Genomic DNA, 17,479 nt, shown 5'->3' on the forward strand with positions numbered 1-17,479 from the left:
CTTGGCTAGAAGCCCTCCAAAGACCTGTGTGCTTGGCTAGGAGCCTCCACAAGACGCAGTGTCATTGGCTAGGAGCCCTCCACAAGACCAAGTGTCCTTGGCTAGGAGCCGTACACAAGACCCGTGTCCTTGGCTAGGAGCTGTACCAAGACCCAGTGTCCTTGGCTAGGAATTGTACCCAAGACCCAGTGTCCTTGGCTTGGAGCCCTCACAAGACCCAGTGTCCTTTTTCTAGGAGCCGTACACACGACCAAGTGTCTTGGCTAGGAGCCATACACAAGACCCAGTGTCCTTGGCTAGAAGCCGTACACAAGACCCAGTGTCCTTGGCTAGCTGTACCCAAGACCCAGTGTTTGGCTAGAAGCCGTACACAAGACCAGTGTCCTTGGTAGGAGCTGTACCCAAGACCCAGTGTCCTTGACTAGAGCCCTCCACAAGACGCAGTGTCATTGGCTAGGAGCCTCCACAAGACAAGTGTCCTTGGCTAGGAGCCATACCCAAGACACAGTGTCCTTGGCTAGGAGCTGTACCCAAGACCCAGTGTCCTTGGCTTGGAGCCCTCCACAAGACCAGTGAGCATCACATCAGCCCCGGGTCAAGGTTGCTAAAGGAGTAGAGAGATGCCACAGTTCCAGTCACCGAGGACAGTAGTCTTTTCTTGAGCTCTTATAAAACCACATATAGAAACACAGAACTAAAGCGTCAGAACATTATTGTCTTCCAGAAAGAGGAAACATCCTAAAAATGGTGTTTAACTAGTCCTAAATGGAATATGTATTCATCCTAAACATGGTGTTAACTAGTCCTAATGGAATATGTATTTCATCTAAACATTGTGTTAACTAGTCCTAATGGAAATATGTATTCATCCTAAACATGGTGTTAACTAGTCCTAATGGAATATGTATTCATCCTAAACATTGTGTTACTAGTCCTAATGGAATATGTATTCATCCTAAACATGGTGTTAACTAGTCCTAATGGAATATGTATTCATCCTAAACATGGTGTTAACTAGTCCTAATGGAATATGTATTCATCCTAAACATGGTGTTAACTAGTCCTAATGGAATATGTATTCATCCTAAACATGGTGTTAACTAGTCTAATGAATATGTATTCATCCTAAACATGGTGTTAACTAGTCCTAATGGAATATGTATTCATCCTAAACATTGTGTTAAACTAGTCCTAATGGAATATGTATTCATCCTAAACATGGTGTTAACTAGTCCTAATGGAATATGTATTCATCCTAAACATGGTGTTAACTAGTCCTATGGAATATGTTATTCATCCTAAACATGGTGTTAACTAGTCCTAATGGAATATGATTCATCCTAAACATGGTGTTAACTAGTCTAATGGAATATGTATTCATCCTAAACATGGTGTTAACTAGTCCTAATGGAATATGTATTCATCCTAACATGGTGTTAATAGTCCTATGAATATGTATTCATCCTAAACATTGTGTTAACTAGTCCTAATGGAATATGTATTCATCCTAAAATGGTGTTAACTAGTCCTAATGGAATATGTATTCATCCTAAACATGGTGTTAACTAGTCCTAATGGAATATGTATTCATCCTAAACATGGTGTTAACTAGTCCTAATGGAATATGTATTCATCCTAAACTGGTGTAACTGTCCTAATGAATATGTATTCATCCTAAACATGGTGTTTAACTAGTCCTAATGGAATATGTATTCATCCTAAACATGGTGTTAACTAGTCCTAATGGAATATGTATTCATCCTAACATGGTGTTAACTAGTCCTATGGAATATGTATTCATCCTAAACATGGTGTTAACTAGTCCTAATGGAATATGTATTCATCCTAAACATGGTGTTAACTGTCCTATCGGAATATGTATTCATCCTAACATTGTGTTAACTAGTCCTAATGGAATATGTATTCATCCTAAACATGGTGTTAACTAGTCCTAATGGAATATGTATTCATCCTAAACATGGTGTTAACTAGTCCTAATGGAATATGTATTCATCCTAACATGGTGTTAACTAGTCCTAATGGAATATGTATTCATCCTAAACATGGTGTTAACTAGTCCTAATGGAATATGTATTCATCCTAAACATTGTGTTAACTAGTCCTAATGGAATATGTATTCATCCTAAACATGGTGTTAACTAGTCCTAATGGAATATGTATTCATTCCTAAACATGGTGTTAACTAGTCTAATGGAATATGTATTCATCCTAAACATTGTGTTAACTAGTCCTAATGGAATATGTATTCATCCTAAAATGGTGTTAACTAGTCCTAATGGAATATGTATTCATCCTAAACATTGTGTTAACTAGTCCTAATGGAATATGTATTCATCCTAAACATGGTGTTAACTAGTCCTAATGGAATATGTATTCATCCTAAACATGGTGTTAACTAGTCCTAATGGAATATGTATTCATCCTAAACATTGTGTTAACTAGTCCTAATGGAATATGTATTCATCTAAACATGGTGTTAACTAGTCCTAATGGATATATGTATTCATCCTAAACATGGTGTTAACTAGTCCTAATGGAATATGTATTCATCCTAAACATTGGTGTTAACTAGTCCTAATGGAATATGTATTCATCCTAAACATGGTGTTAACTAGTCCTAATGGAATATGTTTATCCTAAACATGGTGTTAACTAGTCCTAATGGAATATGTATTCATCCTAACAAGGACACTGGGTCTTGGGTACAGCTCCTAGCCAAGGACACTGGGTCTTGTGTACGGCTCCTAGCCAAGGACACTGGGTCTTGGGTATGGCTCCTAGCCAAGGACACACTATCTTGTGTATGGCTCCTAGCCAAGGACACAGGGTATTGGGTACGGCTCCTTGCCAAGGACACTGGGTCTTGTGTACGGCTCCTAGCCAAGGACACTGGGTCTTGGGTACGGCTCCTAGCCAAGGACACTGGGTTTTGTTTGGTCTTTCTTACAAGATTTAGTTATCTTGTTGACAGAACAGTTGTTCCTGTTGGTGGTTATAAGGGCCTTCTCCAGGAAGGCCTGTTCGACATTTTCTCTGGTTCTGTGCTAGAGGTGAATTCATTTGGATTAATCTATAAATTACCTGAAGTCAAAGACCATGTCTGTACTGGTCACTGATCTGCCTGTCTTCTCTCTCTCTCTCTTGAGATGAGTTCTGGTTCTCTGATGGCTCGCTGGCTGACAGGTCAAAGTTCAACGACCCTGGTCTCATGCCCCTTCCTGACCCCGCCTCCGGACTCGACTGGTCACACCTGGTGGACGCTGCACGCACTTTTGAAGGTAAGAACCAGGGGAGTGTGTGTGCATTAGCGTCTATGTGATCGTGAGCATGTGTGTTGCTGCCACTGTTTGATATTGTAACTGTTTTGTGTTAGTCGTTTTCCTCTCTCCATCCCACTACACTTCCAATCTGCTGCTTTGTGTTAGTTGTTCTCCTCTCTCCTTCCCACTACCCTTCCAATCTGCTGCTTTGTGTTAGTCGTTCTCCTCTCTCCTTCCCACTACACTTCCAATCTGCTGCTTTGTGTTAGTCGTTCTCCTCTCTCCTTCCCACTACACTTCCAATCTTGCTGCTTTTGTGTTGTCGTTCTCCTCTCTCCTTCCCACTACCCTTCCAATCTGCTGCTTTTGTGTTAGTCGTTTCTCCTCTCTCCTTCCCACTACACTTCCAATCTGTTGCTTTGTGTTAGTCGTTCTCCTCTCTCCTTCCCACTACACCTTCCAATCTGCTGCTTTGTGTTAGTCGTTTCTCTCTCTCCTTTCCCACTACACTTCCAATCTGTTGCTTTGTGTTAGTCGTTCTCCTCTCTCCTTCCCACTACACTTCCAATCTGCTGCTTTGTGTTAGTCGTTGTCCTCTCTCCTTCCCACTACACTTCCAATCTGTTGCTTTGTGTTAGTCGTTCTCCTCTCTCCATCCCACTACACTTCCAATCTGCTGCTTTGTGTTAGTCTCTCTAACTACCGTAGAAGCTTTAACTACTGTAGAAGTTCTAACTACTGTAGAATCTCTAACTACCTTAGAAGCTCTAACTACTGAAGAATCTCTAACTACTGTAGAATATCTAACTACAGTAGAAGTGTTAACTACTGTAGAATCTCTAACTACAGTAGAAGTGTTAACTACTGTAGAATCTCTAACTATTGTAGAATCTCTGACGAAGAGAGACCCATAATTTCACTGAGCTAAAATCCCCTAACCCTAACCACCCTGCATCCGACTGCTAGCTGGCCTCTGAAGCTAAGCAGGGTTGGTCCTGGTCGGTCCCTGGATGGGAGACCAGATGCTGCTGGAAGTGGTGTTGGATTGCCAGTAGGAGGCACTCTTTCCTCTGCTCTAAGGCGATCCCAGCGCATTGAAGGGGACATTTCCCTGCTGTTTTTTTTCCGGATGGGACGTTAAATGGGTGTCCTGACTCTCTGTTGTCATAAAAAATCCCATGGCATTTATTGTAAGAGTGTTATGGCAAAAATCCCATCATGGCCACCTAATCGTCCCCCTCATTCCTAATGGGCATATATCACTCCTCACCTCTCCACCTGATATCGGATGTGTGTTGAGCATTCTGGCACACGAATGAGATTTTTCAGGAAACTAGTCGTATGTCGGAAGTCACGACATCACAGGAGAGCCAATTTAATAGTTTCTATTTTTTTTGTTTTTGTTTTTTGGCAGAAATGCCTTCTGGAACATGTGAACTTTCATGTGCTTTAATAACAAACTTGTATGCCATCTGTAAATACGAATAAAATTGTTAAATTACGAGCCTAGTTGGTTAAGCCACAGAAAAAGTCAGCAACCTTCCCACTAGCGATGATTGGCTGAGATAATGAGTGTGCTGGACATGCCGAGAGAGGAGTTCGGATTGGTCTGCCATGTAGAAGGCTTCTGTCTATTGGACCTGGTCAGTCTGTGTTGGTAAACCTGTTTTTCAAAATGGAGCTGCTTCAGTGTTGCTCTCCACTTTCTGGAGGATCAGGTTTTGAAATCAGTGGAATTAGAGTCTGATAGCTAAAGAGATAAAACACCTGTCTCCGGATTACATCTTCAAACTAAGGGTATTGGTGGCATGGAATCCGTGACAGCGAGACGCGTCTATCATGCAAGATAGTCTAGCTACCTACATTTTCAGATATTACACATTTCAAATTTTTACAGAAAGTGGTTTCATTTCAAGCTAAATTGTACTGTTAGTTAGCTTGTTAACAGTACTAACAGTGACTGGCTCCCTAGATAACGTTACGTGTATGACATTGTTATTCGTATCCCAGAACCGTTTGCTTTGCTAGTCAGAGCCTAATTTTAGCTAGCTAACATTGAACCTGTTTGGTTAGCTCCCAGCAGATTCATGCAAGGTATTAACGACATGTTCATTGTTGTTTAACTTAGGTCTTCTATCCCGTTAACGGGATCGATATGACAACAGCCAGTGAAAGTGCAGGGCGCCAAATTCAAACAACAGAATCTCATAATTAAAATTCCTCAAGCATACAAGTATTACACACCATTTTAAAGATACACTTCTTGTTAATCCCACCACAGTGTCCGATTTCAAAAAGGCTTTACAGCGAAAGCACCACAAACGATTATGTTAGGTCACCGCCAAATCACAGAAAGCAGAAATAGAGATAAAATTAATCACTAACCTTTGATGATCTTCATCAGATGACACTCATAGGACTTCATGTTACACAATACATATATGTTTTGTTCGATAAAGTTCATATTTATATCCAAAAACCTCAGTTTACATTTGCGCCATGTTCAGAAATGCCTCCAAAATATACGGAGAAATTGCAGAGTGCCACGTCAAATAACAGAAATACTCATCATAAACTTTGATGAAAGATACATGTTTTACATAGAATTAAAGATACACTTGTTCTTAATGCAACCGCTGTGTCAGATTTCAAAAAGCTTTACGGCAAAAGCACAATATTCAATAATCTGAGAACAGCGTTCAGCCACAAAAGGAAGCCATACAGTTACCCGCCAAATTGTGCAGTCAACAAAACTCATAAATAACATTTATAAATCTTCCCTTACCTTTGCTGATCTTCGTCAGAATGCAATCCCAGGACTCCCACTTCCACAATAAATGTTTGTTTTGTTTGGTAATGTCCATCATTTATGTCCAAATAGCTACTTTTGTTAGCGCGTTTGGTAAACAAATCCAAAGTCAGGAAGCGCGTTCACTAAAATCAGACGAAATGTTAAAAAGTTCCGTAACAGTCAGTAGAAACATGTCAAACGATGTATTGAATCAATCTTTAGGATGTTTTTAACATAAATCTTCAATAATGTTCCAACCGGAGAATTCCTTTGTCTTCAGAAGTGCGATGGAACAGAGCTCGCTCTCATGTGAACGCGCATGGCCAGCGCATGTTCAGGTCATGGCAGACCTTACTCAATCCACTCTCCTTCGGCCCCACTTTACAGTAGAAGCATCAGACAAGGTTTTAAAGACTGTTGACATCTAGTGGAAGCCGTAGGAAGTGCAAACTGATCCATATACCACTGTGTATTCAATAAGGGCTGGGTTGAAAATTGACCAACCTCAAATTTTTCCGTACGACCCATATCCCACTGTGTATTCGATATATGTATTCAGATTTCCCACTTCCTGGTTGGATTTTTTTCTCATGTTTTTGCCTGCTATATGAGTTTTGTTATACTCACAGACATCATTCAAACAGTTTTAGAAACGTCAGAGTGTTTTCTATCCAATACTAATAATAATATGCATATATTTGCAACTGGGAATGAGGAGCAGGCAGTTTACTCTGGGCACCTCTGGGCACCTTTTCATCCAAGCTACTCAATACTGCCCCTGCAGCCATAAGAAGTCAAGCTGAAGTGCTCAGCACCCGTTGAATATGACCGGTGTCAGTAAACATCGCCAAAAAAACGTGATGACCTTGTTGCCTTCAGAGCTGGTTAGGCTGTTTTCATGTTATCCAGAGGTAAACAAATCATCGTAATGACCTTGTTGCCTTCAGAGCTGTTTTCATGTTATCCAGAGGTAAACAAATCATCGTAATGACCTTGTTGCCTTCAGAGCTGTTTCCATGTTATCCAGAGGTAAACAAATCATCGGCCAGAGATTCAAGTGTTCGTTCTGAACGCTCCGAGAGATAAACGAGATGGGTGGGGCTAAAGCTGAAGAGGGCGTGAACGATGCTGAATGGGTGGAGACAAAGCGGAGGTCTTCACTAGATACCAAAACATTCACAGGCCATTTTCTCAAAAAGTGTGTTTATCAACTAATTCAAGCAGAATTACTTTCTCATTGTTCCTAAAAAATGCAGTGTATGATCTATTATTTTATAGCTCTGAGTCTCTACTTTCATCCAATAAAAAAAATATATAATAATTCAAATTTTGCTAAATAAGACCGAATGGTCGCCGTGGATCACCCAGGTGGGTGCTACACATTGATGGTGGATGAGGTGTTTCCCACTACTTTGTAAAGCTCTTTGACTACCTCAGTTGGTAGAAAAGTGCTATTTAAATCCAATCAATGAACAGGTAATTGTATTTCCTCTCCCTGCAGACAATAGTGATTGAATGGTATTGGCTCTTTCTCTATGCCTCCGTTTCTCTTCTCTATGGTCTACTAGCTAGCTGTCTATTTATAGTACTCTTCTCTATGGTCTACTAGCTAGCTGTCTATTTATAGTACTCTTCTCTAATGGTCTATAGCTAGCTGTCTATTTATAGTACTGTTTCTCTATGGTCTACTAGCTAGCTGTCTATTTATATGAGTACTCCTTCTCTATGGTCTCTGCTAGCTGTCTATTTATTAGTACTCTTCTCTATGGTCTAATAGCTAGCTGTTTATTTATAGTAGTCTTTCTATGGTCTACTAGCTTAGCTGTCTTTTATAGTACTCTTCTCTATTTGGTGCTACTAGCTAGTGTCTATTTAATGTACTTCTTGCTCTATGGTCTACTAAGCTAGCTGTCTATTTATAGTACTGTTCTCTATGGTCTAATAGCTGCTTCTGATTTATAGTACTGCTTGCTCTATGGTCTACCTAGCTAGCTGTCTATTTATAGGTACTCTTTTCTATGGTCTAATAGCTAGCTTCTATTTTATAGTACTCTTCTCTATGGTCTAGCTAGCTAGCTGTCTTTTATAGTACTTCTCTCTATTGGTCTACTAGCTGCTGTTCTATTTATGTAACTCTTCTCTATGGTCTAATAGCTAGCTGGTCTATTTATAGTATTATCCTCTGGTCTTATAGGCTAGCTGATCTATTTATAGTACTGTGTCTCTATGATAACTAGCCTAGGCTGTGCATATTTTATAGTATCTTCTCTATGGTCTAGCTAGCTAGCTGTCTATTTTATAGTACATCTTCTCTATGGTCTACTAGCTAGGCTGTTATTTATAGTACTCTTCTCTATGGTCTACTTAGCTAGCTGTCTATTTTATACTTGTATCTGTAGCTTCTTGCTATATGCTTTGTCTACTAGCTAGCTGTCTATTTAGTAGGTACTCTTCTCTATGGTCTAGCTAGCTTGCTGTCTATTTAGTACTCTTCTCTTATGGTCTATCTAGGCAGCTGTCTATTTATAGAACGTCTTTTTATGGTCTACTAGCTAGCGGTTATTTATAGTACTCTTCTCTATGGTCATATCTAGCTAGAATTCTATTTATAGTACTGCTTTCTATGGTCTAGCTAAGCTAGCTGGTCTAATTTATAGTAATTCTGTCTATAGTCCTACTAGCTGCTGTCTATTTATAGGTATCTCTTGGCTACTAGTGATTTTGTATCTTCTCTAGGCTATAGCTAGCTGTCTATTTATAGTATCTTCTTATGGTCTAACTAGCTAGCTGTCTATTGATAGTACTGTTCTCTATGGTCTACTTTAGCTAGCTGTCTATTTTATAGTATTCTTCTTATGGTCTATAGCTAGCTGTCTATTCATAGTACTTGTTCCTATGGTCTTACTAGCTAGCTGTCTATTTATAGTATTCTTCTCTATGGTCTACTAGCTAGCTGTCTATTCATAGTTACTTTCTCTATGGTCTACTAGCTGCTTGTCCTATTTTATAGGTATTCCTCTCTTATGGTCTAATAGCTAGCTGTCTATTTATAGTATTCTTTCTATGGTCTACTAGCTAGCTGTCTATTTATAGTATCTTCTCTATGGTCTACTAGCTAGCTGTCTATTTATAGTATTGCTTCTCTATGGTCTACTAGCTAGCTGTCTACTTTATAGTACTCTTCTCTATGGTCTACTAGCTAGCTGTCTATTTTATAGTACTCTTCTCTATGGTCTACTAGCTAGCTGTCTATTCATAGTACTCTTCTCTATAGTCTAGCTAGCTAGCTGTCTATTTATAGTATGCTTCTCTATGGTCTACTAGCTAGCTGTCTATTTATAGTAGCTCTTCTCTATGGTCTACTAGCTAGCTGTCTATTCATAGTAGCTCTTCTCTATAGTCTAAGCTAGCTGGTCTATTTATAAGTACTCTTCTCTATGGGTCTACTAGCTAGCTGTCTATTTATAGTATGTCTTCTCTATGGTTCTACTAGCTAGCTGTCTATTTATAGTATTCTTCTCTATGGTCTACTAGCTAGCTGTCTTATTATAGTACTGGTTCTCTATGGTCTACTAGCTAGGCTTGTCTATTTATAGGTATTTCTCTTCTCTATGGTCTACTAGCTAGCTGTCTATTCTATAGTACTTTCTCTATGGTCACTAGCTAGCTGTCTATTTATAGTATTCCTCTCTATGGTACTAATAGCTAGTGTCTATTTATAGTATTCTTCTCTATGGTCTACTAGCTAGCTGTCTATTCTAAGTACTCTTCTCTATGGTCTAATTAGCTAGCTGTCTATTTATAGTACTTCTTCTCTATGGTCTACTAGCTAGCTGTCTATTTATAGTATTCTTCTCTGATGGTCTACTAGCTAGCGTGTCTATTTATAGTATTCCTCTCTATGGTCTAATAGCTAGCTGTCTATTTTAGTATTCTTCTCTATGTCTACTAGCTAGCTGTCTATTCATAGTAACTCTTCTCCTATACGGTCTACTGCTAGCTGTTATTTATAGTACTCTTCTCTATGGTCTACTAGCTAGCTGTCTATTTATAGTATTCTTCTCTATGGTCTACTAGCTAGCTGTCTATTCATAGTACTGTTTCTCTATGTTACTAGCTAGCTGTCTATTTATAGTATTCCTCTCTATGGTCTAATAGCTAGCTGTCTATTTATAGTATTCTTCTCTATGGTCTACTAGCTAGCTGTCCTATTTATAGTATTCTTCTCTATGGTCTACTAGCTAAGCTGTCTATTCATAGTACTCTTCTCTATAGTCTACTAGCTAGCTGTCTATTTATAGTCTCTTCTCTATGGTCTACTAGCTAGCTGTCTATTTATAGTATTCCTCTCTATGGCTAATAGCTAGCTGTCTTTTATAGTATTCTTCTCTATGGTCTACTAGCTAGCTGTCTATTTATAGTACTCTTCTCTATGGTCTACTAGCTACGCTTCTATTTATAGTATTCTTCTCTATGGTCTACTAGCTAGCTGTTTTTATAGTACTCTTCTCTATGGTCTACTAGCTAGCTGTCTATTTATAGTACTCTTCTCTATGGTGCTACTAGCTAGCTGTCTATTCATAGTATCTTCTCTATAGTCTAGCTAGCTAGTTCTATTTATAGTACTCTTCTCTATGGTCTACTAGCTAGCTGTTCTATTATAGTACTCTTCTCTATGGTCTACTAGCTGCCTGTCTTTCATAGCACTCTTCTCTATAGTCTAGCTAGCTAGCTGTCTATTTATGTACTCTTCTCTTATGGTCTACTAGCTAGATGTCTATTTATAGTATGTCTTCTCTATGGGTCTACTAGCTAGCTGTCTATTTATAGTATTCTTCTCTATGGTCTACTATGCTAGCTGTCTATTCATAGTACTGTTCTCTATGGTCTACTAGCTAGCTGTCTATTTATAGTACTGCTTCTCTATAGTCTACTAGCTAGCTGTCTATTTATAGTATTTCTTCTCTATGGTCTACTAGCTAGCTGTCTATTTATAGTACTCTTCTCTATAGTCGCTACTAGCTAGCTGTCTATTTATAGTATTCTTCTCTATGGTCTACTAGCTAGCTGTCTTTTCATAGTACTGTTCTCTATGTCTACTAGCTAGCTTCTTATTAAGTACTCTTCTCTATAGTCTACTAGCTAGCGTCTTTTATAGTATTCTTCCTATGGTCTACTAGCTAGCTGTCTATTTATAGTACTGTTCTCTATGGTCTACTAGCTAGCTTCTATTTATAGTACTCTTCTCTATGGTCTAAAGCTAGCTGTTATTATGTACTATTCTTATGTTTTACTAGCTAGCTGTCTATTTATAGTACTCTTCTCTATGGTCTACTACTAGCTGTCTATTTAAGTACTGTTCTCTATGGTCTACTAGCTAGCTGTCTATTTATAGTACTCTTCTCTATGTCTACTAGCTAGCTGTCTATTTATAGCTGTACTCTTCTCTGTCTGGATTTAAAGCATCAATCCTTTTGATATAGATTCTCAACGAGGAGGTTCAACCTCCTGAACAACTCTGTCTGAGACTTGAATCTGTTGTAGACACTCTGTGTCTGATTGGTTTATGACTACATACTACTAATTGTCATGAATCAAAGATGCTCAGCCAAGACGTCTGTCTTCTGTCTCTCTCTGTGCTGCAGCCAAGCTGTCTCTCTCTGTCTCTCTCTGTCTCTCTCTCTGTAGCCTCTAGCCAAGCTGTCTCTCTCTTGTCTCTCTCTGTAGCCTCTAGCCAGCTGTCTCTCTCTGTCTCTCTCTGTTTTTCTCTGTAACCTTAGCCAAGCTGTCTCTCTCTGTCTCTCTCTGTAGCCTCTACCAAGCTGTCCTCTCTGTCTCTCTCTGTCTCTCTCTGTAACCTCTAGCCAAGCTGTCTCTCTCTGTCTCTCTCTGTGGCCTGCAGCCAAGCTGTCTCTCTCTGTCTCTCTCTGTAGCCTCTAAGCAAGCTGTAACTCTCTCTGTCTCTCTTGTAACCTCTAGTCCAAGCTGTCTCTGCTCGTCTCTCTCTTGTAGCTCTAGCCAGCTGTCCTCTCTGTCTCTCTCTGTTTTTCTCTGTAACCTCTAGCCAAGCTGTCTCTCTCTGTCTCTCTCGTGTAGCCTCTAGCCAAGCTTGTCTCTCTCTGTCTCTCTCTGTAGCCTCTAGCAAGCTGTCTCTCTCTGTCTGCTCTCTGTAGCCTCAGCCAAGCTGTCTCTCTCTGTCTCTCTCTGTGCTCACATGCTCTGTAAGCTCTAGACGACTGGTCTCTCTCTGTCTCTCTCTGTGCCTCAAGCCAAGCTGTCTCTTGCTGTAAGCCTCTAGCCAAGCTGTCTCTCTCTGTGCCTCTAGCCAAGCTTTGTTCTCTCTGTCTCTCTCGTGTGGCCTCAAGCCAAGCTGTCTCTCTCTGTAGGCCGTCTAGCCAAGCTGTCTCTCTCTGTGCTCTCTCTGTGACCTCTAAGCAAGCTGTTCTCTCTCTCTGTCTCTGCTCTGTGGCCGTCAAGCCAAGCTGTCTCTCTCTTCTTGTCTCTCTCTGTCTGTCTCTCTCTGTAGCCTCTAGCCAAGCTGTCTCTCTCTGTCTCTCTCTGTGGCCTCAGCCAAGCTGTCTCTATCTGTAGCTCTAGCCAAGCTGTCTCTCTCTGTCTCTCTCTGTGGCCTCAAGCCAAGCTGTCTCTCTCTGTCTTCTCTGTGGCCTCAAGCCAAGCTGTCTCTCTCTGTCTCTCTCTGTCTCTCTCTGTAGCCTCTAGCCAAGCTGTCTCTCTCTGTCTCTCTCTTGTGGCCTCAAGCCCAAGCTGCGCTCTATCTTGTAGCCTCTAGCCAAGCTGTCATCTCTCTGTCCTCTCTTCTGTGGCCTCAAGCCAAGCTCGTCCCTCTCTCTGTACTCTCTCGTGTAGTGCCTCAAGCCATAATCGCTGCTCTCTCTGTCTCTCTCTTGCTCTCTCTCTGTAGCCTCTAGAACAAGCTGTCTCTCTCTGTCTCTCTCTGTGGCTCAAGCCAAGCTGTCTCTTCTGTACCTCTAGCCAAGCTGTCTCTCTCTGTCTCTCTCTGTGGCCTCAAGCCAAGCTTGTCTCTCTCTGTAGCCTCTAGCCAAGCTGTCTCGTCTCTCTCTTGTCTCTCTCTGCTGGCCTCAAGGCCAAAGCTGTCTCTCTCTGTCTCTCTCTGCCTCTCTCTCTGTAACCTCTAGCCAAGCTTGTCTCTCTTTCTCTTCGTGGCCTCAAGCCAAGCTGTCTCTCTCTGTCTCTCTCTGTAGCCTCTACCCAAGCTGTCTCTCTCTGTCTCTCTCTGTCTCTCTCTGTAGCTACTAGCCAAGCTGTCTCTCTCTGTCTCTCTATATCTCTCTCTGTAGCCTCTAGCCAAGCTGTCTCTCTCTGTCTCTCTCTGTCTCTCTCTCTGTAACCTCTAGCCAAGCTGTCTCTCTCTCTCTCAGTTTTTTTGTATCCTCCTCTATTCAATACTCTGATATCTCGCTCTCTCCCTCTCTTTAATGTCCTTCATCTATTCAATACCCTGCCATCTCTCTCTCTTTTTAATATCCTCCTCAATACTCTGCCATCTCTTTGTGTCTCCCTCTCTTCAATACTCTCTCACAGAAACAGTCTCTCTAGTCTACTCAGGCGATTCTGTTGTTTGATTGCCGTCCAGGAAAATGGAACATGTAAATCCCTGAAAAGGAATCTGCTTTTCAAAGCAGCCTTTCTGTTATGTGTGTGCCAGACTCAGTCATTCCAAATGGCACCCTAGTCCCTATATGCCCTGGTCAACAGCAGTGCACTATTTAAGGAATAGGGTGCCATTGGGGACACATTTCAGTCTCTGTCTCTGCTTTCGTGGAACTGTTTTTTTCCATCTTTGTGACGCAGCCTGTGAGGGAAACCTTACCGAGACCGCTCTCCCTAACCTTCTGTAACCCTCTAAGCCTGATCCAAACAGCTAACACAGGGGCCTGATTCTGAGCTGACACTGTCCACTATATAGAGCCCTATGGGTCCTGGTCAACAGTAGTCCACTATATAGACCCCTATGGGTCCTGGTCAACAGTAGTCCACTATATAGAGTCCTATGGGTCCTGGTCAACAGTAGTCCACTATATAGAGCCCTATGGGTCCTGGTCTACAGTAGTCCACTATATAGAGCCATATGGGTCCTGGTCAACAGTAGTCCACTATATAGAGATATAGAGCCCTATGGGTCTGGTCAACAGTAGTCCACTATATAGAGCCTATGGGTCCTGGTTCAACAGTAGTCCACTATATTAGACCGAGGTCCTGTCAACAGTTAGCCATTATATAGAGCCCTATGGGTCCTGGTCAAACAGTAGTCCACTATATAGAGCCTATGGACCTGGTCAACAGTAGTCCACTATATAGAAGTCCTATGGGTCCTGGTCAACAAGTCCACTATATAGAGCCCTATGGGTCCTGGTCAACAGTAGTCCACTATATAGAGCCCTATGGGCCTGGTCAACAGTAGTCCCCTATATAGAGCCCTATGGGTCCTGGTCAACAGTAGTCCACTATATAGAGCCCTATGGGTCCTGGTCAACGTAGTCCCTATATAGAGCCCTATGGGTCCTGGTCAACAGTAGTCCACTATATAGAGCCCTATGGGTCCTGGTCAACAGTAGTCCACTATATAGAGCCTATGGGTCCTGGTCAACAGTAGTCCATATATAGAGCCCTATGGAACCTGGTCAACAGTAGTCCACTATATAGAGCCCTATGGGTCCTGGTCAACAGTAGTCCCTATATAGAGCCCTATGGGTCCTGGTCAACAGTAGTCCACTATATAGATCCTATGGTCCTGGTCAACAGTAGTCCCTATATAGAGCCCTATGGGTCCTGGTTCAACAGTAGTCCATTATTATAGAGTCCTATGGGTCCTGGTCAACAGTAGTCCACTATATAGAGCCCCTATGTCCTGGTCAACAGTAGTCCATATATAGAGCCCTATGGGTCCTGGGCAACAGTAGTCCACTATATAGAGTCCTATGGGTCCTGGTCAAACAGTAGTCCACTATGTATAGAAGCCCTATGGGGTCCTGGTCAACAGTAGTCCACTATATAGAGTCCTATGGGTCCTGGTCAACAGTATGTCCACTATATAGGACCTATTGGTCCTGGTCAACAGTAGTCCACTATATAGAGTCCTATGGGTCTGGTCAACAGTAGTCCACTATATAGAGCCCTATGGGTCCTGGTCAACAGTAGTCCACTATATAGAGCCCTATGGGTCCTGGTCAACAGTAGTCCACTATATAGATGTCCTATGGTCCTGGTCAACAGTAGTCCACTATATAGAGCCCTATGGGTCTCTGGTCAACAGTAGTCCACTAATAGAGTCCTATGGGTCCTGGTCAACGAGTAGTCCACTATATAGACCTATGGCGTCCTGGTCACAGTAGTCCACTATATAGAGTCCTATGGGTCCTGGTCAACAAGTAGTCACTATATAGAGCCCTATGGGTCCTGGTCAACAGTAGTCCACAATATAGAGCCCTATGGGCCTGGTCAACAGTAGTCCACTAAACAGAGCCCTATGGGTCCTGGTCAACAGTAGTCCACTATATAGAGTCTATGGGTCCTGGTCAACAGTAGTCCACTATTATAGAGTCCTATGGTCCTGGTCAAACAGTAGTCCACTATATAGACCCCTATGGGTCCTGGTCAACAGTAGTTCACTATATAGAGAATAGGTGGGCATATCGACACACTCAGTGTTACAGGCTGGGTCTGATTAGGTCTGATTTGGTCTGATTTGATCTGATTTGGTCTGATTTGGTCTGATTTGATGGAATATTCTCCTTAAAGCAAGTAATCAGCAAGTTGAAACAATTACAAACCCTACGCCCAGCCCTGTTTCAGTAAACAGCTGAGGGAAGGAGCTGGAGAAATGTAACCACTCTCCTAGACAGAGCCAAGGATTCAATGACTGACCATCCAGTATATCACAATGCTGATTTTAAAGATGTTTTGAGGCTCTGCAGTGTTGTTTACAATTACAATGTTTACAAACAATAGAGTAAACAAGCCTCTATTTTGGGGTTCTGATGACGTGTGACTGTTAAATTCCTGAGGCATTTACAAGTTATATTATTTAACAATCAATGGTTGTATTTCATTATACAGAAGTCCAAAAATGGATGACGCAACTGCAGATTGCCTCTATTAATGATGCAGATGTCTTGATGTGGAGTTTCCTACTGGAGGGAGGATGAGAGGGGGAGGACAGGGACGAGGATGATAGGCTAGAGCTGGCCTCACGGTAAGGTAACTTTACCAAGTCAATGTTTTCCGTTGGGAGAACAGCAGGCGTAGAGCTGGTCTGGTGTTAGGCCTAGAACAGGCATAACTACAGCCTGACAGACCACTATGTGATCAAGACCTTCTGGGAGACAAGCAAGCTGGCTCTTCCAGACATTATGTGGGAGAATAGGAGAGGAGAGGAGAGGAGAGGAGAGGAGAGGAGAGGAGAGGAGAGGAGAGGAGAGGAGAGGAGAGGAGAGGAGAGGAGAGGAGAGGAGAGGAGAGGAGAGGAGAGGAGGGAGAGGAGAGGAGAGGAAGGAGGAGGAGAGGAGAGATCATTGTATATTGGGTTAGGGAGAAGGAGAGGTCCTTGTAGATTGGGTTAGGGAGAGGAGAGGAGAGGTCCTTGTAGAATTGGGTTAGGGAGAGGAGAGGTCCTTGTGTATTGGGTTAGGGAGAGGAGAGGTCCTTGTGTATTGGGTTAGGGAGAGGGAGAGGTCCTTGTGTATTGGGTTAGGGAGAGGAGAGGAGAGGTCTTGTAGATTGGGTTAGGGAGGAGGAGAGTCCGTTTGTGTATTGGGTTAGGGAGAGGAGAGGTCCTTGTTGTATTGGGTTAGGGAGAGGAGAGAGAGGTCCTTGTAGAGTTGGTTAGGGAGAGGAGATGTCCTTGTATTTTGGGTTAGGGAGAAGGAGATGTCCTTGTTATTTTGGGTTAGGGAGAAGGAGATGTCCTTGTATTTTGGGTAGGGAGGGTTTTTCTTTTAATTTGTTTTCTGTAGCTTTATAAATAAAAACCAAAATGACTTAAATTAAAGTAATCGATATAGTAAACCAATTTACTTAAAGTAATCTGTATAATAATTTAACTTGTCTTAATGGTTATTATATTGTTGATTGGAGTTTGTTATAGATGCATGCTAACATTAAAGAATATAATGATTTGAGCCTGTTCCTGCTTGCTGTGTGTCCCAGACCCAGCGGGCTGGTGGCGTTCGCTTTCTGCACCCATGACAGACTGCAGAGGCCGAGCACTCCACATCTCACAGGAAACTGACCAGGACGCGGTTGCTCAGCTGAGGGGGCCGCCCTGAGCAGGTGAGAACCCCATCACTAGTATACCATACTATACTATACTATACATTACTATACTATACTACACCACACCATACCCTGGAGGCAGGGTGAGAACCAT

The 17,479-nt window shown here is 41.9% G+C and overlaps 1 pseudogene; it reads left to right on the top strand.

Annotated features, from left to right (window-relative positions):
* The window catches only part of LOC112075400 (signal-induced proliferation-associated 1-like protein 2), a 71,490-nt pseudogene that overhangs the window by 34,283 nt on the left and 19,728 nt on the right, over positions 1-17,479 (top strand).

This window comes from Salvelinus sp. IW2-2015, unplaced genomic scaffold (genome assembly GCF_002910315.2).
Source record: "Salvelinus sp. IW2-2015 unplaced genomic scaffold, ASM291031v2 Un_scaffold3137, whole genome shotgun sequence".
NCBI classification, from domain to species: Eukaryota; Metazoa; Chordata; class Actinopteri; order Salmoniformes; family Salmonidae; genus Salvelinus; species Salvelinus sp. IW2-2015.